Source organism: Pogona vitticeps, chromosome 5 (genome assembly GCF_051106095.1).
Source record: "Pogona vitticeps strain Pit_001003342236 chromosome 5, PviZW2.1, whole genome shotgun sequence".
NCBI classification, from domain to species: domain Eukaryota; kingdom Metazoa; phylum Chordata; class Lepidosauria; order Squamata; family Agamidae; genus Pogona; species Pogona vitticeps.
In genome coordinates, this window is record NC_135787.1 from 65,368,226 (window position 1) to 65,391,504 (window position 23,279).

Below are 23,279 nucleotides of genomic sequence, written 5' to 3' on the forward strand. Positions count from 1 at the left end.
TATTGTACTGACCACAGAAACAAATATCAAATTGTCAGTTATGCATCCAGATGGTGATATATGGTGGAACAGGTAAGAAAAAAAGGTGAATATAAATACAGTACTTCACTTAGGTTTCACCAGGTTAGCTCTGCACTTCTGTGAGGTGAAGAAAATGCAACATCAACAGTAATTTAATGCAAGTTCTGGTCTTCTTTTATTTGGTTCACTGAACTAAGTGCAACCCCATCTGTCACTGCATAAGCTAAAAAAAAAATACCAGGCAGACTGACAGAACTATCACTTCAGCCTTGGTGAATTTGTTTTCTTAGGCAACTACAGTATGTAAACAGCCAAGCAGTGAAGTTCTAAACCCAAGCTTCAGATTTTAATCAAGAAAATAACATTCTATGTACATTACACACCTCTAGACACCGTACCAATAGTACCAAATACCATACTATTGAGTCAATCATTATATTTCATTTTCTCACACAAAATAATTTTAAGAGTAGATTTAAAATTATTTTGTGTGAGAAAATGAAATATAATGATTGACTCAATAGTATGGTATTTGAGTTTAAAACGTCTAACAACCTGAATTGCTCAGGTTAAATATATCTTCAATAATCTCTGATAGAAAACAGCAGATATCTGTCTTGTACTCCAAACTGAAAATCCTCATTTATGTCTTGATTTTGATATACTGGATCACAGTCAGTAAAGCAGTGTATTATACATTTACTCACCAATGCAGCATCACGTTAAAGAAAATGCACCTTTAAGAGGCACTTCATGAAAGGATTCATCTTTGCAGAAATACACAGAATCTTCTCATCTCCAAATATACTGATTGATTCACTCGGCTCATAAAAGTGAATGCCAAACCATGGTTTGGCTTAGTGTACGATTGTAATCATTTTAAGGACACATGTTATTTGTTAAGTGTTTCTGGCAGATTAAAGTAGCATGTCATATTGGAAATTCACAGAAATTAGTCAATTGGACTCAACTTTAAAATGATCAAGTTCCATTCTACTGCTTTCAAATGTGACCAAGCAACAACAGTTATTGGTTGTTGTAGGTTTTTTGGGCTCTTTGGCCATGTTCTGAAGGTTGTTCTTCCTAACATTTCGCCAGTCTGTGGCCGGCATCTTCAGAGGACCTCTGAAGATGCTATCCTCTGAAGATGCTGACCACAGAGACTGGTGAAACGTTAGGAAGAACAACCTTCAGAACACGGCCAAAGAGCCCGAAAAACCCACAACAACCATTAGATCCTGGCCGTGAAAGCCTTCGCAAATACAACAACAGTTATTGTTGCAAAATCTAGAATCGGTCTGCAAGAAGAATATAATCTTCCTGCCATTCTGAAAGAAGAAATCCCTTTAAGGCAGCAACTACAGTGATGCCCCGCTTGACAACAATAATCCGTTCCAGGAAAATCGCTGTTAAGCGAAATCGTCGTCAAGTGGGGAAAAAAACCATTGGAATGCATTGAAAACCGTTCAATGCGTTCCAATCATCCAGCGAAGATTGCCCATAGAGAACCGCCGATCACCTGTTTAAAAACGCTGTCTTCCGAAGCAGGGGTCCGGAAGCAGCCATTTTGAGAAGGGAGGGAAGCCATTTTACGAAGGGAAGCCATTTTGCGGAGCTGGAAAAGTCATCGTTTAGCGAACAAACAGTTTGTGAAGCAGGCTCCTAATCGACATCAAGTGAAAAAATCCCATTGGAACATTGTTCTGCGATCGCAACAGAGATTGCAAAAAAAACCTTATCGTAAAGCAATTTTGACGTCATGCAGGGTAGGTATCAAGCAGGGCACCACTGTATATTAAAATTTCAGTGACTGTGTCATGGGACATTTTACATTGGATATTGCCCTCAGTAAAGTATCCAGGATGATGCAATGCAGTGTTCCCCAACCATTTCGCAACCACAGAATGGTTGGGGGGGCAGGGTCCGTGCATGGGGGGGCAACCCTGAGCTCACGAATGGGTGTGGCACATCTGTGGGTGGGCGTGGACTAAGACACAGATGACCTGGGTTCAATGTCCTGCCTCTGCCATGGAAACCACTCCATGTGTGTGGAACTGCTCTTCAAATACTTTGTAAACCCTATTAGCGTTGATGTAAGTCAGTTCTGATTTGACAGCACATTTTTAAAAAATCCTTTCAATGCAACTTTATCAGCTAAAGCTACAATCTGTTGGATAGCTCAGTGGTTTTATATATCTGGTTGGGAGTTCGATTCCCCACTGTGCCTCCTTGACAAAGGCTGGACTCAATGATCCATAGGATCCCTTCCAACTCTGCAGTTATAAGATTCTAAGCAGTGCACCAATCTGTATAAAACTGCTCAAACTGAAATATAAGAATAGTCCATTAGAATAATTTAATGTGTTAGGACTTTATATTCATTTTCTTCTTTACATATTCCCTTTGTTAAACTTAATGAAAAGATGCTCTACGACGATATTGGCTATTCTCCATCTCAGTACTACCTGTTGCCATTGCCAAACTGGGAGATACTATCAGAAGCTTGGGCAAAAAAAGGAGAAAGGCTCCATTTCACGACATACAACGTACTGCTTGATGAACCATACTTAATGGTTGTTTTATCCAGGCACAATTTAACCCAAACTCCCATCCAATCTCCACTCTGTTTTCTCTTACAAAGCTATGCTGCCATTCCAAAGAGTCTTCTCCCAGCAATGTTTGGCAGTTGTCTCCTTCTTGCACTGTTTAACCCTGTAAGAATAGTTTTGAAAAATCTGTTTGACAATATATTAAAAGAATTTAACGGAATGCCAGTTATCCCCCATAGCCATATTGCCATGCAAAATAGGTATCCTGAATATTTAATCAACCACTTGAGTAAATATCTCTATAATGTGAATAGGTATGCTTCATCAGCAGATGTTGAGAAGTGACTTTTTGAGGGTACAGAGGAGCAGTTTTAATAATTCAAACAGCAACATTATACAGAGTCAAAAGTATTTGACAGGTACAGTGGTGTCTCGCATTGCGACGTTAATTTGTTCCAGTGAAATCGCTGTTGAACGAAAACATTGCAATGTGAAATAAAAAAGCCCATAGAAACGCATTAAAACATGATTAATGCGTTCTTATGGGTTTAAAACTCACAGTTCAGCGAAGATCCTCCATAGCGCGGCCATTTCTGGTGCCTCTTAAGCGAGGAATCCGTTCCAGAAAACAGCGGGCAGCCATGTTTTTTTCCCGGCAGCCATTTTGAAACCACCAATCAGCTGTGCGAAAATGGTCGCTTTACGATGATCAGTCATCGCAATGCGAAAATACCCCATAGGGAACATCGCAAAGCGATCGCAAAAGCGATCGCAAAATGTTCCTCGCAAAGCAATTTTGTCACTAAATGGAGTGATCACTATGCGAGGCACCACTCTATTGTTATTTGGTTTCTGCTGGTGAAAATAGTTTGATTCAGACTACATCAATCATGCATAGGCTTCCATAAAAATCTAATGTGAGGACTTAGTCATTGAACTGAAACCCACTGATCTCAACAGGATCTAGATTCAACTAAATTATTTTGCATCCAGACAACTATTAATTATTGAGTTAATGTGCTTGAATCTCTTTAAAGGACTTTTTTTCTCAAAATGTAAGGAAGAATGGAACTCTAAAGACACATTCTCAGAGGCATAAAAACCATACAGAATGTGTTTCCAACTTCTGGCCTTCCAAATTTTTGGAGTAGACTTCCTATCAATCCTACAGCTAATGGCGAGAAATTATGGGAAATGGTGGAAAAAGCAAGAGATTATAAGAGTTGAAGTTCAGCAACATCTGGAAAGTTATACAATGTCTGCCCCCACTCTATTAAATATCCAAGGAGGCAAGGCACATTATCCCAAATAATGATATTACCAAGCTTAAAAACACTTTAAAGCAAACACCATCTTCTTAAGCAATATTTATACTGGCCCTACCATATTTTACAATAACTGTAAAAAAAAATTCAGAAAGGTGAGCAGGCAATAGTACGAAATTTCATTAACAAACTTAATCTCATTACTAGTGGCTGTACCACTTTTTGCCCAAGAAGCAAATATATAATCCTTGTATTACTCTTACAGTTTATTTTCACAATATTTGGTCTCATAAACTACACTGAACACAAGCACCCCAACCCACCACCAGGAAATGTTTAGACCTTACTACTGCTGTTGAAAACATTGCTTTTGTATGAAATATACACCTGAAACACATTTAAGGCTACAATACTTTTCTGTCATCCAAATCCTAGAATATATTTGCCTACAAATATGGCTGCCAAATTTTTCTCTACAGGGTTCCTTTGCATTAACATCTGCATAAAAAGCTGGCATTCAGGCACTAAAGCACTTCCCCAGTATGGAGATGTAGTAAGAGAAAACATTACTGTACCTGTTGAATTTTTGCTTATCATGAACCTAGTTAAACATCCAAGCCATGCCAAAAATAAAGTCCACAACCCCTACTGAAAGCAAGTAACATTACTGTACTTTGGAACAGAATTTGCTTCCAGATTATGAATATTTAGGACCAAAGTAATAGAGTATAAACCACAATGCACAAAAATCTGTGTTGAGAATACTATTTACTTTTGACTCATGGAATATATGGAATATAGCCATGGGAATCATCTTGCATGACATGGTTAAGGAACTTTTAGGAGAAGAAAAAAATTCTTATCTCTAATTATGAGCAAAATTTTGACCAGAGCATTGCTTCTCCAACGTCAACATTTTGCTTCTTTTTCATCACTGCAAGAAGATGGGGCAGAAGGCTGAATCCAATATTGACATTTAACTTTACAGAAACACCATTCTAGCCAGTTCTGAAAGATGTGACATGCTTTCATTTGGCCTGGAAATAAGTGCTTGCTTTAAAAACATAATTTGCAGAGAGGCCCAAATAAGAGTGAACACCTGTCTTTCTCAGCTGACATTTCCTCTGAATAAAAGCTGTTCAAGAAAACAGCAACAGCTGCTTGCTTTGTTGATATGCAGCCAATTTAGTACAGCTTTCAAATTCTGCTCAATTTTTTGTCAAGTAACAAAAAAAGAATCAAACACAGGAAAGAAGGGCTGCAACCAGATAGACTGCTATATCACCTGAGGAAATGCTCCCTGGGTGAATATCATAGTTGCACAAATGATCTGAACATTATTTGATAGTCTAATGCTTGCATGCACGCTTTAAGGCAGATGAAAGAAGAAATACAAACCAGTAACTGACTTGTTCCATACATGTTAAAAACCCTGGATTATGTTATTTGCTCACAATCCATGAGAACAACAGGTTACCCACCTGTAATTGTTGTTCTTCGAGTGGACCTCTGGGTGATTTGCGCCTGCGCGGAGCCTCATCGGAAGATTATAGAGCTTCTGCAGTAGCAATAAACACATTAGAATATGCCCCTCCTCACCCGTATAAGTACCTTGGCACCAAGCGTCCCCTTTCAGTTGTGTCAACCACCACTTAATAATAAGCAAACAATGGCATGGCAAAGGGGAGGAGAGGCAGAATGTGTGAATCACAGAGATCCACTTGAAGAATTACAATTACACGTGGCTAACCTGTCGTTCTTCTTCATGGCCTCTGTGAATCACACCCTGGGTGACTAATAAGCTATCTTACCCAGAGGCAGGGTGTCACGCCAAGGTAGAGGCTAGAACAGCACATCCAAATGCCGCATCAGACTACTGCCAGAGGTTGAGTCTATAATGACGGATAAACATGGATGGCTGGGCCCAAGTGGCAGAGGTGCAGACATCCGGAAGAGATACGCCGTGGAGAAAGGCTGTAGAGGCTGCCACTGCCCTGGTGGAGTGAGGGCGAACCATTCTAGGGGCTGGTTGTTGAGCAAATTGATAAGCCAAATGTATGGTAGAGGTGATCCATCTGGAAATAGATTGGGAATTCATCTGATGGTCTTTTGTAGGTAGCTGTTGGCTTATGAAGAGACAAGATGACTGTCTAAAAGGCTGGGTACATTGGAGTTAGAAAGCAAGAACTCTTCTGACATCTAATGTATGGAGTATTTTTTCTTGGTTTGAAGGTGGTGACAGAAAAAATGAAGGAAGGACAATTGGCTGGGAAATATGACATTGAGAGACAATTTTGAAGAGGAAGGAACTGTCCATGAATAACTTCACCTCATTGTGAAAAAATTGTGGATAAGGGTACTCATAGCATAAAGCTGCCGGGTAGGTGGGGCTCGTCAGCCATGGAAGGCAGCCCATCTAGGAGAAGGAAAACTCCGATTTCAAACCTCCACTGCCTTGTGGCTATATCCACTCATGGAAAAGGCTTCAGGAGTTAACCTCGAGGCAAAATCTGGAGCTGGAGTCCCGAAGGCAGCATGTGTCGTTCTGCCAACTCCTGCGACATTGCTGGAACCAGTTGTATTGGCTCTTGCCTTTCCATTGGACCATTTCAGCAATGTGGAGAGGGGGGATCTGCTGCTTGGGTAACAGCCTATCCTCCATATTACCTTACCCGGGCTTCATGCTCTGGAGAGGACACTCCTCGATTCAGAGCATGTTACCATAGTCTCTCGAGACTGAAAGATGCCTATGGAGCATAAAGCTGCCAATTCACTAGCTCGTCGAGCTGAGGTTGTGGACTGAGAAGAGAGGACATTAGTCAGTCGATTCTATCATCCCATTCTGGAGACTGATAACAAGGTTGATGGGATGGAAGTCTGTTGTCATCTGAGGGAGATCTGACTGAAATCAATTCAGAGAGTTGTTGTGGTTGTGGTGGGATGTCTGTAGGCTTAGACTGTTTAGGTCATTTAGGAGGAACAGGCTCCGGAGCTGGAGCAATCTCAGTAGGTCTCTGACGTTTAGAAGTTGTTTTCAAAGTTGAGGACTTCGGTATCGAGGGTTTCAATTTTTGAGTTTTCGAGGTCTTAGACTATGCAGAAGGAGAATCAGAATGAGCTGGTGTAGCCAATAAACGTTGATGATTCAGTAACGGCTTTTTCCATTACTTTCATTTGGGAAGTGGCCCTACAGGAAGGTTGGGCCATTTGAACTGGTTGTAAGGATTGTTCCCAAAGTTGGAGTTTTAGCCTCGAGAGGCAAGATCGAAGAACTCCGTGCTTAAAATTTTTGCAATGGGTACAAGAGGAAGTTTAATGTTGTTCTCCCAAACAGAAAAAACACTTAGCGTGTCCGTTGGAAAGTGGGATCTTATTATCATAGGCAACGCAGTGCTTAAACGGGCCCAAAGGGGCCATGAATGGGAGAAATAATTGAGGGGGGGGAAACGATGATTGAAAGGGGGGTGCTGTGGCCGGAGGCCAAGCGAGGGGAAAGGAAAAAAAATCTCTGATGATATTGAGTTTAATCTAATAGTTTAAAAGAAAAAGATTGGGGAGCATATTCTAATATGTTCATTGCTACCACAGCAGCTCTAGAATTTTCTGATGAGGCTCCACGCAGGCACGAATCACCCAGGGTGTGATTCACAGAGGCCACGAAGAAGAAGTTAAAAGCATGTTGCATTAGACATAGCATGTAAGAATGCCAGGCAGCCTCTAGAGACCTGCCCTCACACACCTCTGGACCTTAAAGAAACATACCCACTCCCATATTCCTCAGCTCCCCACCACCATATTTTTCATTTTTCAAAAACAGAATAAAGCCTTATTGTTTTCCAGTGGAAACAGAACAATTGCACCGTTTTTGGCTACTTCACAGGTATTCTAAGTGATATCCAGTTTTGAAAAAAGAACCTCTTCAGCCTCAAAATGTGGTAACATTGTCTCATACTCCATTGAAGGGACCTCTGGGGCAGTTTTTATTTTGAGGTTGTCTGAGAGGGATGCTAAGGGCCAGGGGGTACATTTTACAGGGCTGTGGGTAGCCTGTGGCCTAGACCTTGCTCATCCATGATATATAGGATGATGATAGAATAGCTGTCTAAATTAAATGGCTGAGTTGTGGTGCTACACTATTCCATTTGATCACATTATGCACCCAATTCCCAGGGTGGTGTAATGGATAAAGGGACAGACTAGGACTCTGGAGAACAAGGTTCGAATCCATACTGAGCCATGGAAACTGACTGTGGGAGCAGAACTGGTAAAACCACTCCTTAAATACCCCAGTTACACTGAAAACCCTATTAGAGTCGCTATGAGTCAGTTCCAACTTGAAAGCACAGCACACTCCTGCACTCAAAATGTGAAAAATACAAAGGCAAGTTCAACACTGAAAACAGAGTGAGAATCTCTTGCATCACTGTACCTCTATGACCCAGGTCAATAGATTCCTCTGAAGCTTAGCAAACATGCTGCATAATGAACCCTCAGGGGTAGACAGATTGCAAGCTTGTAGTCTGAACTTTGCTTTTGTTTGTTTTTACTTAAATGCATGAGTTTTGACAAGTAGAATATTAAAAAAAAATTCCCCTATGAAGTAGGAATTCTGAGCCCAGGAGTTTGTTCTGATCCCTGGAATGGAGTGAATTTCATAGTCCTTAAATATCAAACTCCACTTCCTGTTAAACCATCCTGAAATTTCTGCCCATCTCTGCTCCAGAAACGGGTGAGTGCATAGCCTATCACCTATCTGAATCATAACTAGGGTCAGTTAGTATTAAGCACCATCAAGTATCTTATTCCTATCTGAAGACTGTCTTGATAATATTCTTACTCTTAGCAGTCTTGCAGTTCACAAACAGCTTAAGTCTTTTCCCTCTAATAACACATCCCAGCTGCACAACATCACACCATGCTGAACAGAAAGCTGCTCTTGGCAATCATGTTATGTTTGGAAGTGTTTCTATGTTTGGGAAACTCGCAGTCAGTTATTCCATGAAGTCAAGAATACCCTCATGTAGTCCTCAGCTGAGACTTCTAATGATCTGGAGTAACCCACACACACCCAATCAGAATGAGACAAAGAGTGCTGTATGTTGGATTGCAGCACAATAAACATGGTGAAGAATAAATGCTGCAGGAGAAAAGTGCAACTCTGTTACACAGTTTTGTTGTTGTTTTGACTTATATCCCCCGCCAGTACTAAAGCACTCTCTGGGCAGTTCACAACATAATTAAGCAAGCTGGGGATTCTTTACGCCGACCTCAGAAGGATGGAAGGCTGAGTCAACCTTGAGTCGGCTACCAGAATCCATCAAGACTGAACTCAGGTTGTGAGCAGAACTCAGGCTGACTGCAGTACTGCAGTTTAGCCACTGTGCCACAGGGCTTCAGTGTTTCCCTCTGTAAGATGCAGCAATGGAAACATGAAATACATTATCATCACACCATATTTTTCATCATCTCATATAGTAAGTTATGTGGAGTGAGAGTGGCAAACACATAGTGCAATGTTGTCATTATACATCGGGCTGTAAAGGACCAGATGTTATGCAGGATTACCTAACACAATGAACAAACCAGATGTTTAGGTTTAGCTCTTCTCATTGCGAAGGTAATCAGGCAGAATGCAACTTGTTCATGGTTAAGTCAAGGTTCCTGTGGATCTCTGGCTATGACATAAGAACCAGGCCGAGATACAACTAAGGATGCGACTGCAGTGGAAAATATTCTGCAATTTGCTCCAGAATTGGCATGGGTGAATTTGAGATACTTTTCAATGATCTCATGACATAAAGATTAATGCAAGTAAGACTTTTCCTTCCAATTCAGACCTTTTCCCCTAGTGCTGGGGGCTTCTACTTTTTCCTGTCTGCAATGATTTGAACAGTGTTCTGCCTGTGTGATCATTTGTTTCGTTCTAGGACCCAAGTGACTTTGGAGGGTTTTCTGGGGATAGTAAGTGGCAGCATAATGTTTTGGGATAGCATGAACACCGGGCCCTATGATCTTTTTCTCTAGTTTCCCCAAAGTTTTTTTTTTCAATATTCTTACACTTCTTATATTTCTTATATTGATTCTAGTGCTAGATCACCTTATCATTGCATTGCTATAGTTTAATGCTAGATCACCTCCACACAGATACACACAAAAAGATGCAAAATCAATATAAAATCAATATAAAATAAAATAAACTCTGATGAATTTGAGTGACTGCTGTATTTCCATGGTATGTGTATATCTTTTTATGTATATCGAGAAATTTGGAAAGTCTCTAAACTACCATCTCCCTACAGTTTCAAGTCATTCCTACTAGAACATCAACTATGCTATCCAGCATAATATGTTCTGGAGACTTTTTTGGACAAAGTCTTCATGAGATTAAGAAAAGTGAACACTGCTTGTATACACAATTACAACACACCCTGGCTTAAAAGAAAATAAAAGTTTCCTGTGAGCTTTCAAGGTGGAGTATGTTTTGTAAACAAAGGTAGTAGAATTACACTTATCAATCATTTAAAAACTTGAAAATGAAATGTATAACGTCTTGCAAGTAGAAACGGCTATGAATTAAAAATGAATCACCAAATTTGTTCAAAAAATCACTAATTCATCAATTTGTATTCACACAAATCAATGCCCCTAATGAATCACAACTCAATGTATGTTTAGCAGTTTTTTATTTGTTGATTTGTTTGGGCATAAAACAGCTCCCAGGACACCTAGAGATACCAAATTTGCAGGGAAGATTCCCATGACTCTTCTTTACAATCCCTCCAAGTCTGGTGAAGGTTGGGTTCCCCCAAGCCAGCTGTTGAAGGGCACTTTCCTGGGGGGATGTACTTTGTGAATGTATAACTTGGATGTCTGAAACCGAGTCTTCACCAAAATTTGGAGGGATTGTAGAGGAGAGTCAGTAAAAGCATCTCTAGGTGATTTTGGTGTCTCTAGGTGCCTGGAGAGAACTTTCGGGGGGGGGGGCTACTTGTGTTTGTATAACCTGAACATCTAAAACCAAATGTCATCAAACTTGCAAGGCTTGTAGAGAAGAGTTGGGGAAGTTTCCCTGAAAATTTGGTGTTTCTAGGTGCTTTGGGAGTTGTTTTATAGAGTTTTAAAGAACATTTGTAAATTAAAAATTCGTGATTCATCAACCTGAGTGAATCACAAATCAAAATTACTCACCATTTTTCTGATTTGTGCCCATCTGTAATGGCAAGATTTCCACAGATAAATTTAGTACAAATTTTGACCATGGCGTAGCAAACCTCATTCTCTGCCCGCAACTGTTTCAAATACACATAGCTAGGTGAAGGGGGCAGGGAACCAGGAAACCCACAAATCTCTTCTACAGTAACTTTGAAAACAAAACTTCTCTTTTCTTGAAACCACACCTCCAATTAAAGCCCAATGTTCTGGTGCTTTACTTGGTCCTCTTGAAGTGGAGCCTAAGGGTTTTAATTTTGCAGGGTACATGCCAACAAATTCCAAACACAGTCCTTGCATGAATGGCATTTACTGTCATGAAGCATAACTATAAATATATATTGTCACCAGCTTGAACCAGCTCAACCCAGCCACAAAACACAGAAGATTCACCCCTAAGGTGTCCTTTACCACATCCCTGACTCTGACTAGGGATAGCAGACATAAACAAACAGAGAAAGAGTGGAAAAGGAGACACTGCTGCCATATTTTTAGTTCACACACTTATGTTAAATACTTCTGCAGCTTTCAATCAGCTATCTTGTCCAAGTCTATTTGAAAACAAGCAGTTTATGGGCAGACATTAGGTAGAAAGCTCTTTAAACAGTTCATCAAATTTAGAAACTACAACTGATACAGTAGATATTTTAAAGGAATATGGTTCTGCTAAGGTTGTCACTTTTACCCTGTCTGGGTTCCTGAATCTCTTTGTTGCTGTTATGCACCATGAAGTCACATCTGATTTATTCCGACCCTATGAATCTCTTGGTACCCATTGTGGTGGAGTGGATAGAGTAATGGACTACAACTCAGGAGATCTGGGTTTAATTCCTACACCTCTGTCATGGAAACTAACGAGGGAAGTTTGAACTGATAAAACCACTCCTTAAATACCTCACTCACCTTGAAAACTCTATTAGGGTCACAGTTCTAACTTGATGGCACAGAACAACAATGAATCTCTTACTATCGTCACAGACAGCAGTTCAGCCAATGCACAGTTTCCCCCTTGCATATTCATGACAGGAGAAGTTGAATTAGGTGAACATCTGACTGCTAAGCAGCTATTAATGTCACAGGACTCCTGAAGCAGGGAGGGAGCAGGGAATGACAGCCCTATATGGCATCCACCGGCAAGTCATAAGATGGAGCTCAGAGAACCCAGAAAAAGTTACTCTAGGAGTGCTTGACGCCAACATAACGCCTCTGATCTGCTCTCAGACCCTCCAGGGCTGGTAGATTTGTTGGTTTTTAAAACGTGTTGGCCCATCCTCAACTTGCTCTAAATATCAGGCTACCAGCTGGCGAAGAGACATGTTAAATGCAAAGGAAAAAAAACCCAGCATATAGAAAACAGTATGCACATGTTTTAAAAAATCCGTGTTTTTTGCAATCCACCCCACACCTTCATAAATAAATAACTGATGGCTAACTCAGTGGTTTAGTTATCTGGGAGTTCAATTCCCCACTGTGCCCCTAGCCTGCAAAACATAGATTAAAGGAGAATGTGAACGTCCAATTAGGGAAAAGATAGATTAGTAATACTGGAAATTTTGCTTTTTTTTTTCTTTTTATCTCTCTTTCTAATATAATTGTACAAGTTGATGTAAACATACTATCTCACTCTCCGGAATTTTACCCTCTCCCTACCCACACCTACATCCCTAACCCTAAATGCTCTTCCCCATAACCCTACTCCCATTGAAAATAATTAAAAAATTGGGGGGGGGGGGAATCCCCGCTGTGCCTTCTTGACCGGCTGGACAGGATGATCCATAGGGACCCTTCTAGCTCTGCAGTTCTAAGATTATTAAGATTTAAACCCTTCCTCCCACACGCATGCACGCGTGCACAGAGAAGCCAAACATGCCTTGCAGAGGTTCCCTTCCCAACAGAAGCCGCCGCCGCCGAGCAGCTGCAGGCAGGGCACCCACAGAAGGAGGAGTGGGTGGTGGGAGTAGGAATGAAAAGACGGGGAGGGGGAACAGACGTCCACTCACTGGAGCCGGAACGCTTGGTGGGGTGGAAGAGGCGGACTATTTTATTTTGATTTTTGACGAGCAGGCACGCGGCAAAGGCGGAGGCGCCGGTGGTAAAGGCTCGCAGGAGGAGACCCGGCCAGCGGCGTTCAGTAAGCCCGCCAAAACGCAGCAAAAACACGTCCCGCCTTTTCCAGTGTCCTACCCTTCCCACGCCGCCGCCGAGTCGCCTGCCGTCCTTTCCCTGCCTCGGGTTTTCTGAACGCGAAGCCCGACCCACTCTTGGAGCCAATGGGGAAAAGGAGTCGAGGCTGCCGGCAGCTGCTTCGGCCCTGAGGAGGCAAGCAGGCAAAGAGGCGGGAAACATTGTTCTTCATCTCCCTGGCCCGACATGCAATGCACAGATTGGGGAGAAACTGTTGCCGTAGAAAAATTGATATATTGTTCTTGGGTGATGTGGGCGAGGCGTATGTTTTGGAATAAAGAACTGGAACAGCCGCCACACGCAGAAGGTCTAAGTGCGTTTAAGGACTCATCATGAATGAGGCTGACTTGTTTTTAGTGCACCGCACATGCAGATACGGAACTGCACTGCAATCTTGCCTCTACTTATTTGGGAGTAAGCACACACATCCCCAGGCTCACTCTGGGTGCTTCTTATGGATACAATTATTATTTGAAATTGAGTATCAGTGAGGAGATACCTTTAGAGGCCACTAATTTTAAAAAAATCATACACTGAGAGCTTTCGTGGGTAAATCACACTTCTTCAAAGGAAGCAAGTGCCAAAAGTCATGGCAAGATGGAATTTGCCAGGAGGTTACTCTTAGAAGTAACGTTCTTGGCAGGATGAATTTCGCCAGGCACCTCTGTCTTAGATGCGGGAAGCTGGTTTAAAGTTACCTTGAGGAAGCTGTGGGTTGGATTTCACAGGCCGGTTCTTCAAAGGGGCACAGGCCATGCGTGCACACACACATTTCCCTATTTGGTTTTACCCACAAAAGCTCACAGTGTATGATAATTTTCTTTTTTAGTGGCCTATAAAGGAATTGCCTATTCTCGCATTTGTATTTTGTAATGGCCACATGACTCCCTCCTTTTGTTTCAATAATTAATTTGCTTGAGATTTAGGAACCAGAGTTTAAAATAGAAATAGAGGGTGTGTGAATGATTTGTCAAGATTCCATCTCCCATACCTTCCCCATCTGCAAAAATAAAAAGTTTTATGATGTGGTTTTAAGACAACAAAGAAGGTGTGCAGCACCGGATGATGTGTAACTTTCTTGCAACCTCTCCCTTCAGACTACAGTATTTGTTTCTTCCAAGTTGGTAAGAAGCTACAATTGTATATTCACTGATACATTGCCATTTCATGTTGGTTCCACTCTGTTTTTCCTTTCAGCCCTAACACTAGCAATTAAAAAAATGCTGCTTTATATTAATGATTCAACGTACAAAAACCATTAAAAGCCATATGAAATGACTTCTCTATAATTGCACTTTTAGGGTTACTCTCTAGATAATGCTAGGGTGGGTAATACTTTGTTAAACTACTTAAAAACAAGCATAAGCTATCTTTCTATCCAACAGAGGTCTTTAACAGTCTGTGCATCACAAAAATGCAAATGGTGCAGAAGGAAAATACACGTTTCAAAAACATGGCCAGATGTGTGGGCCAGGTTCCTTTCTTACTATGGTTCAGTAGCTCAGTTTGATTCATCTGATTGGGCCCACAGGTATTGCATTCTGCAGATTCTGCACCTCACCTCCTTCCATGAGTGCCAATTCAGAAGTAGGGCAGGAAAGCCCATGGTGCTATTTCTGATGGTGTGCCCGCAGGAGGAGACGGGGTGTGGAATCCAGGGTGCCCATGCAACACCTGTGGGCCTGAACAGCCAGATCACCAAAGCATGGTAATTGCCCATCTCTAATTAAAAGTATCACCCAACCCATGCCTTCAGATTATGTACAAGGACCACATCTTTCCCCTCTTTCATCCAGATAGTGACTTCAAACCAGAAGTAAGTCACAGCTAGAATAAGCCCATTGAATCAGTGGGGATTTGGTGAGAAAAAACTCTGTAGATGTCACTGATTCAATGGGCTGCTCTAGTCAGTACTGAATTTTAGCCAGTGCTGCCTTCCTGCACTATATAGGTGTTTCACTACAGACTCATAACATAAGCTAGAGATCTGCCCTGCTTGAAATTTAATGCTATCGGAGAAACCTTTTCTTGAAAAATACATTCAATATTTGTGTTCACCTTTATATACCAGACTTATTAATATGGGGGTATCAAGTATTGTATAATTGAAGTGAAATTTGGTAATAGAGTTTTTGCAAGATACATTATTTAAGTACATTGCAAAATAAATAACATTTTCCATTTGGGAGAAACCAATTTAATTATGCAAGAAAGTTGCTTGGGTAACTTTAACTCATGTATTGCTCACTGTACCACATAATATTTGGCAATATCTGTACCTAAAAGGGTTAGCTAAAGACATTCTGTCAGACCTAATTGGCCTAAAAACATTTTCCCAGTAGAACTTCAAAGCTTTCTTCGAACTCTGTACATCAGCTTAGAAGGATTACAGTGCTTACTCTTTCAGTTAAAATTCTCATTGTCATGAATGATCAGATATTAACATAGGTCAAGCCTAGATAAGCTACAGTATTTGATATGGATACATGTTAAGACAGCATGGTGAAACTGTTTGATGTACTTCATTCAGAGTGAACATGAGATTCTGCACCTCCACAACCTCATGCATTCTATACAGTATTCAGCTATTAAAATAAAAGTACTATGGCACTCTGCCTAAATATTTGTCTTCCTTTATATTCCCCTACAATATAATCTGTCTACATTCTTCTTGGGTTTTTCTCTGTACTAATAAAACATTAGTCATTATAGGCAGGAGAGTCAGCATAACTCAGTCACAAAAGATTCTTATGGGGGGGCAGTTTTGTTGGTAAGAAATTATATGATGAACCTTTTAGCTGCTTGAAAATTCCCTGTTGTACCATCTCCTCCACCCCTTCTTTGTTGTGGCTCAATTAATTAATTAATTCCCTGGTGATGGGAATGAGAGTTCCACAGATTTGGGATTCTAACAATAAGTCATGAAAATACAAGACCTCGTGGCGCAGTGGTTAAAACGCTGTACTGCAGCTAAAACTGTGCTCACGACCTGGGGTTCAAATCCCAGGTAGCCGGCTCAAGGTTGACTCAGCCTTCCATCCTTCCGAGGTCGGTAAAATGAGTACCCAGCTTGCTGGGGGGGCAATGTGTAGCCTGTATAATTAAAATTGTAAACCGCCCGGAGAGTGCTTGTAGCGCTATGGGGCGGTATATAAGTCCAATAAATAAATAAATAAATAAATAAATAAATAAATAAATAAATAAATAAATAAATAAATTACAAACCAGGATTGATAAAAAAAAATTAAAACACTATATAAAACAAAACTATCAAGAAATAGTAGGGAGTGAAAATTTAAAAACGGCTGGCTGACATGCTTCATGTGTTGATAACAGAAGTTCTTGGATCTTGATAAATTTCCAAGGAAAAAATGTTCCTAAGATAGGTACCAGAGAAAAACTAGAATTTGGAACCTTTTTTTGGTGGGGGGGGACAACAGCTCGTAGAATCTCCACAGCCAGCATGAATTCTGGCTGTAGGATTTTGGAACTATCTTCAAAAAAGTAGCTTTTTCAAGGTCTGAGTAAAAGACTTGATCTTGCTGTAAAAGAGGAAGGCACATGTAAACTAGGTTTGGCAGGTCAGGGGAGAACAAGAGAAAGAACACTTTCTGAGATACTGGACTTGCTGTATATCAGAGATGAGCAAAACTGAGTTGAGAAACACTTAAACAGCTCGTGCAGATGAACAAGAAGTGGTTGAAGGATCCAAGTTGAAGACAGACTGCAGAACTCAGCAAACTATAGCTTCTGAGCAGCCTTCTAGAGGACACCTGCATAAAGTACAACACAGTCCTCAATCTGGAATGTACAGTGGTCAGACTGTAGAGAGAAAGAGGAAGGATCACAAGCCTGGCAAAAAAAAAGCAACATTTCCATATGAGTGGAATCATATACATTATTTGCTGCACACTTTTGGGTGCTCATGTCATCACTTAGGATATGATCACATGGGCGTACCTTGTATAGCTCATATTTTGAACCATTTGTGGTGCAATCCAGTTTGAACTATGAACTCTGTGGCTTGCTCCAGGATAGATGGATATAACTTTGCAACCTAACAGTACATTTCTGTACAGATCTGTTCAATATAAATCCAATTGATTTCAGTGGTGTTTATTGCCAGGAAATATGTATAAGGCTACAGTCCTGTATCTGCTCACCTAAGAGTAAGCCCAACAGAACCCAATGGAATTTTAGTTCAGAACAGCCATGTGTAGGATTGTACTCCAAAAGTGCTTAACACAGATAATATCAGTGGTTGGGCAGTATTTTTATGCAAAGCCAAACAATATTATTGTATCCCTGAGTGTAGATGGGAATGACTAACATTTAGACGTATTGGTTTGCTTCAGGCTGCCATGTAATTTATTCCTTCTCTTAGCCATTATGCAAGGCAAACTAATTTGTAGAGCATTTCTCTGCATCCCTGGGCTGAACCCGGGGATGCTGAACCAAAATAACACACAGGAGTTCTAGGAAGAATATCATTTAGATGGGTACAACATACCTTACAACAGAAGGCTGCCTCTGTTTATTTGGGACACCTCTATCCCCTTCTCTACCCCTGGAGGGGAGCATTATTCAGAATCAATAATGTCTGTGACAGGAGAATAATGTCAGATCAGTACTTGTGGAAATGAGGCCATTGTCCTTTGGGGCATGATAAAGATTCATCTGGCAGAAAAACAAGGGCAGTCTTACATTGCGCTGCTTGTAACATTGTTTTCTATATAAACATATGATATTATTATCTGGGACACTGTGTCCTTTAACCTTTCCTGAATATTATATACTGGGACAAAAATTAGCAGAAACAATAAAGCTGAACAAAACAATCTAGATAGGATGAGGTAATTATGTGTGAGAAAACCTATTTGTTTATGACTGTGGTCTACCTTCCACATACAGTGGGGTCTCTACTTAAGAACTTAATCCGTATTGGAAGGTGGTTCTCAAGTTGAAAAGTTCTTATGCTGAATCTGCATTTCCCATAGGAATGCATTGAAAACCATTTAATCCGTAAGTGCTCTTTTCCTTCCATAGAAACTACAGTGGAACCTCTACTTAAGAACTTAATCCGTTTTGGAATGGTGTTCTTAAGTTGAAACGTTCTTAAGTTGAAGCAAAATTTCCCATAGGAATGGACTGAAAACCAATTAATCCGTTCTGGCTGTTTTTTTGTTATGTAGAGGTGCGTTCGTACATTGAAGCATAGTTCCCATAGGAACTAATGCAAAGCTGGTTAATATGTACTCTACCACTAGGGGGAGAATTTTTTTTTTAACCTAAGATGACCTAAGGTTAAAAAAAGAGCAGGAAAGGTTTTTTTTTTCCTGTTCTTATCTTGGATTTCTGTTCTCAAGTAGAAGCAAAATTTAGCAGATGGAGCTGTTCTTAAGTTGGATTGTTCTTAAGTAGGGACGTTCTTAAGTAGAGACCCCACTGTATTGTACAGCAGTCCTACTTAGGTTTCAAACTATCTTCCGCTGCCTCCCGGAATTGTGTCAAACTCATGTTGGTTGCTTCGATGACACTGTCCAGCCATCTCATCCTCTGTCGTCCCCTTCTCCTCTTGCCGTCACACTTTCCTGACATCAAGGTCTTTTCCAAGGAGTCTTCTCTTCTCATGAGATGGCCAAAGTACTGGAGCCTCAGCTTCAGGATCTGTCCTTCCAGTGAACACTCAGGGGTGATTTCCTTTAGAATTGATAGGTTTGTTCTCCTTGCAGTCCAGGGGACTCTCAAGAGCCTCCTCCAGCACCACAATTTAATGGCATCAATTCTTCGACGGTCTGCTTTCTTTATGGTCCAGCTCTCACTTCCATACATCGCGACAGGAAGAACCATAGCTTTGACTATTCGGACTTTTGTTGGCAAGGTGATGTCTCTGCTTTTTAAGATGCTGTCAAGGTTTGTCATCGCTTTCCTCCCAAGAAGCAGGCGTCTTTTAATTTCGTGGCTGCTGTCTCCATCTGCAGTGATCATGGAGCCCAAGAAAGTAAAATCTGTCACTGCCTCCATATCTTCCCCTTCTATTTCCCAGGAGGTGATGGGACCAGTGGCCATGATCTTATTTTTTTTGATGTTGAGTTTCAGGCCGTTTTTTGCACTCTCCTCTTTCACCCTCATTACAAGGTTCTTTAATTCCTCCTCACTTTCTGCCATCAGAGTGGTATCATCTGCATATCAGAGGTTGTTGATATTTCTTCCGGCAATCTTAATTCCATTTTGGGATAGTTCAGCCTTCCGCATGATGTATTCTGCATATAAGTTAAATAAGCCGGGGGACAATATACAGCCTTGTTGTACTCCTTTCCCAATTTTGAACCAATCACTTGTTCCATTTCCAGTTCTAACTGTTCCTTCCTGTCCCACATATAGGTTTCTCAAGAGATAGATAAGGTGGTCAGGCACTCCCATTTCTTTAAGGACTTGCCATAGTTTGCTGTGGTCCACACAGTCAAAAGCTTTTGCATAGTCAATGAAACAGAAGTAGATATTTTTCTGGAACTCTCTGGCTTTTTCCATAATCCAGCACATGTTAGCAATTTGGTCTCTAGTTCCTCTGCCTCTTTGGAATCCAGCTTGTACTTCTGGGAGTTCTCGGTCTACATACTGCTGAAGCCTACCTTGGAGTATTTTGAGCATAACCTTGCTAGCATGTGAAATGAGTGCAATTGTACGGTAGTTGGAGCGTTCTTTGGCACTGCCTTTCTTTGGGATTGGGATGTAGACTGATCTTTTCTAATCCTCTGGCCACTGTTGAGTTTTCCAAACTTGCTGGCATATTGAATGTAGCACCTTAACAGCATCATCTTTTAAGATTTTAAATAGTTCAACTGGAATGTCATCACCTCCACTGGCCTTGTTGTTAGCCATGCTTTCTAAGGCCCACTTGACTTCACTCTCCAGAATGTCTGGCTCAAGGTCAGCAACTACATTTTCTGGGTTGTCCAGGATATCCAAATCTTTCTGATATAATTCATCTGTGTATTCTTGCCACCTCTTCTTGATGTCTTCTGCTTCTGTTAGGTCCCTCCCCTTTTTTGTCCTTTATCATGTCCATCTTTGCACAAAATGTTCCTCTAAAATCTCCAATTTTCTTGAACAGATCTCTGGTTTTTCCTTTTCTGTTATTTTCCTCTATTTCTTTGCATTGTTCATTTAAGAAGGTCTCTCCTTGCTATTCTTTGGAAGTCTGCATTCAGTTTTCTGTAACTTTCCCTATCTCCCCTGCATTTTGTTTCCCTTCTCCTCTCTGCTATTTGTAAGGCCTCGTTGGACAGCCACTTTGCTTTCTTGCATTTCCTTTTCTTTGGGATGGTTTTTGTTGCTGCCTCCTGTACAATGTTACGAGCCTCCATCCATAGTTCTTCCAGCACTCTGTCCCCCAAATCGAGTTCCTTAAATCTATTCTTCGCTTCCACTCTGTATTCATAAGGGATTTGGTTTAGATTATACCTGAGGAGCCCAGTGGTTTTTCCTGCTCTCTTCAGTTTAAGCTTGAATTTTGCTATGAGAAGCTGATGATCAGAGCCACAATCAGCTCCAGGTCTTGTTTTTGCTGACTGTATAGAACTTCTCCATCTTTGGCTGCAGAGAATATAATCAATATGATTTCGGTATTGCCCATCTGGTGATTTCCATGTATAGAGTCGCCTCTTATGTTGTTGGAAAAGAGTGTTTGTGATGACCAGCTTGTTCTCTTGACAAAACTCTATTAGCCTTTGCCCTGCTTGATTTTGAACTCCCAGGCCAAACTTTCCTGTTGTTCCTTTTATCTCTTGACTCCCGACTTTAGCATTACAATCCCCTAGAATGAGAAGAACATCTTTCTTTGGTGTCAGTTCTATAAGGTGTTGTAAATCTTCAAAAAATTGTTCAATTTCAGTTTTCTCAGCAATGGTGGTTGTTGCATAAACTTGGATTATTGCGATGTTGAAAGGTCTGCCTTGGATTCGTATTGACATCATTCTATCATTTTTGAGATTGTATCCCAGTACAGCTTTTCCCATTCTTTTGTTGACTATGAGGGCTATTCCATTCCTTTTACGGGATTCTTGCCCACAATAGTAGATATGATAATCATCTGCGCTGAATTTGCCCATTCCTGTTCATTTTAGTTCACTGATGCCCAGGATGTTTATGTTTATTCTTGCCATCTCCTGTTTGACTACATCCAGCTTCCCAAGGTTCATAGATCTTACATTCCAGGTTCCTATGCAGTATTTTTCTTTGCAGCATTGGACTTTCCTTTCACTTCCAGGCACGTCCACAGCTGAGCATCCTTTCGGCTTTGGTACAACCACTTCATTAGCTCTGGAGCTACTTGTACTTGTCCTGTGCTCTTCCTCAGTAGCATGTTGGATGCCTTTCGACCCGAGGGGCCCATCTTCCAGCGTCATATCTTTTAGTCTTTTGTTTCTGATCATGGGGCGTTCTTGGCATAGATACTGGAGTGGCATTGCCATTTCCTACTCCAGGTGGATTGTGTTTAGTCGGAATTCTCCACTATGTCCTGTCCGTCTTGGGTGTCCCTGCACGGCATAACCCATAGCTTCTCTGAGTTACTCAAGCGCCTTTGCCACGACAAGGCAGCAATCCATGAAGTGCAAACATAAGTGTCTCTAAAAACTCAATAATTCCTCCTTTTCCAGGTTTCATGAGAGTTTGTTTACTTTAGCTCAGATAAGCTTTTCCTCAGAGAAGGAATAAGGATTGAACTAAATAAATGCATGCTAGTAGATTTGTTTCCAACATGTGGTGTGTTTTGTAGCCAAAACATAGCAAAGAAAGTGTTAAAAGAAGGCTTATGAAAGAGGAATAACAGGAAATATGCAATCATAATCACTCCACAGAGAAATCACACAGTAGCATGTGAAACCTCTGAATAGCACACTGGGCAATTAAGTATTTTTAAGTGTAACTTGAATATGTACAGTATTCTCAAAGGCTTTCACAGCCTGGATCTGATGGTTGTTGTGGGTTTTTCCAGCTCTTTGGCCATGTTCTGAAGGTTGTTCTTCCTGACATTTCACCAGTCTCTGTGGCCGGCATCTTCAAAGGAACAGGAGTAGGAATTCTGTCCATGCTTTGTTGCTGTTTGTTGGATAGTTGAGTATTTATAGATGTGGGAAAAGCTTTTGTCCTTTTCAGGAGATAGGGTGATGATGGTGATCAGCATGTTTTTGTTGTGGATGCATTGTTGAATACTTTTTTTGCCACAAAACTTGTACATGTTCCTCTAGGTGGAAAGCATATATGTTTACATATGTACAGTAAATTGGTTTAAATAAATAGAGTATGTAATAGAATGTTGTTGCATCTGAATATAGCTGTTGCTATATTTATACTTAGAAATGACTAGAACAAGACTCCTCAAAGGGTGAGAAAGCATTGTGACTACACTCAGGCATATCCAGGGTAACAGTGTGCAACTGGCAAATCCTTCACCTCCAGAAGTGTTGCACAGGAACAACGCTGAACCCACCCACTTCATGGACGCCGATGATGGCTAAAGCTGAGGAAAAGCTCTAACTGCTTCTAGTAAAAAATAGTCTGTTTCAAGTTAAAAAATGCAAAAAGTTGCCACCAAGTCAAGGCAAATGGAAAACAGTGTTTACCACCTGCCATTGGGCTGTTTTACCCAGTGTGGTGTAATGGATGGAGTGACACACAAGGACCCAGGAGACCTGGATTCAGTTTCCTTCTCAGCCATGGAAACTAATTTAGGGGTGGAACTGGATAAAGCACTCCTTAAATACAGTACTTCACTTACCTTGAAAACCCTGTTAGGGTCACTATATGTTAGTTTCAATGTGATGGCATATCTGAAAAAAAGGGCAGTTACAGCATCCATACCTGAGAACTGACACTTTAATTATTTAATAACAATGTCATTTAGTCTGGTTAAACACAATGTGTGCACAAGCAATAAAGAGATCAATGGTTAACTGTACCATTTTAAATTTTGGGGTCTCAAGATATAATGTAATGACTTCCCTTTGTTGCTAAATATAGTAAAAGACTGTGGAAAGGTGTTTTGTTT

At 40.9% G+C, this 23,279-nt stretch overlaps 1 protein-coding gene across 2 annotated transcripts in view; it reads right to left on the bottom strand.

Moving 5' to 3' along the window:
* SLC7A2 (solute carrier family 7 member 2) overlaps positions 1 to 13,330 on the bottom strand; it is an 81,905-nt gene extending 68,575 nt beyond the window's left edge. For both annotated transcript variants that reach the window (XM_078394641.1, XM_078394640.1), the window contains exon 1: positions 13,229 to 13,330. The gene's annotated coding sequence lies outside the window, so the exon portion shown is untranslated. The remainder of the gene's footprint in view (positions 1 to 13,228) is intronic.
* Between the last annotated feature and the right edge of the window lie 9,949 nt (positions 13,331 to 23,279).